Below are 960 nucleotides of genomic sequence, written 5' to 3' on the forward strand. Positions count from 1 at the left end.
TTATTTTTGAACATGAGTTCCATCGTGGAACCAGTGCAGCACAGACAGCTGGAAATATCAACAAAGTGTTTGGGAAGGATGTGGCTAATGCACACACAGTACATCGACAGTTTGAGAAGTTCTGATGATTTTAATCTTGAAAATGAGCCACATGGGCAACCTGAGACCAAGGTGGATAATGATGAGCTGAAAGCTGTAGTGGAAGCGAATCCATCTGAACTTAAGCGTGAATTAGCAGCAAGGTCTGATGTTACCGTTCCAACAATATTGGACCATTTGAAACAAACTGACAAGGTAAAGAAGCCGGATAGATGGGTTCTGCGTGAATTAAACAAGCATCAGCAGAGAAGTTGTCTTTCTTTGTTGTCACGACATAAAGGCATACCATTTCTACACCATATTGTTACATGTGATGAAAAATGGATTCTTTTTGACAATTGCAAGCGTACAGCACAATAGTCGGATAAAGATGAAGCGCTAAAACAGTCCAAAACCGAATATTCATAAAAAAAAAAAAAAAACCCTAATGGTGTCTGTGTGGTGGTCCAGAGCTGGTATTATCCACTACAGCTTCATGAAACCTGGTCAACTGATGACAGCAGGTGTCTACTGCAGCCATTTGGGCGAAATGATGAGGACGCTTCTGATTAAGCAGCCGAGACTGGTCAATAGAGACAGGCCAATCCTCTCGCAAGACAACGCTCAACCACATGTCACACAAACAACGCTGCTCAAACTACAGAGGCTGGACTTGGAAACTCTCTGCCATCCACCGTATTCACCAGACCTCGCACCAACTGACTACCACTTCTTCCAGGCTTTGGACCACTTCTTACGAGGAAAAACATTCAATTCTCAACAAGCTGTGGAAAACACCATTTGCGATGTCATCGCGACTCGCTCTCCATGCTTCTTCGCTGCTGGCATAAACAAACTACCGTTAAGATGGCAAAACTGTGT

This window comes from Propithecus coquereli, unplaced genomic scaffold (genome assembly GCF_000956105.1).
Source record: "Propithecus coquereli isolate 6110/MARCELLA unplaced genomic scaffold, Pcoq_1.0 Scaffold27, whole genome shotgun sequence".
NCBI classification, from domain to species: Eukaryota; Metazoa; Chordata; class Mammalia; order Primates; family Indriidae; genus Propithecus; species Propithecus coquereli.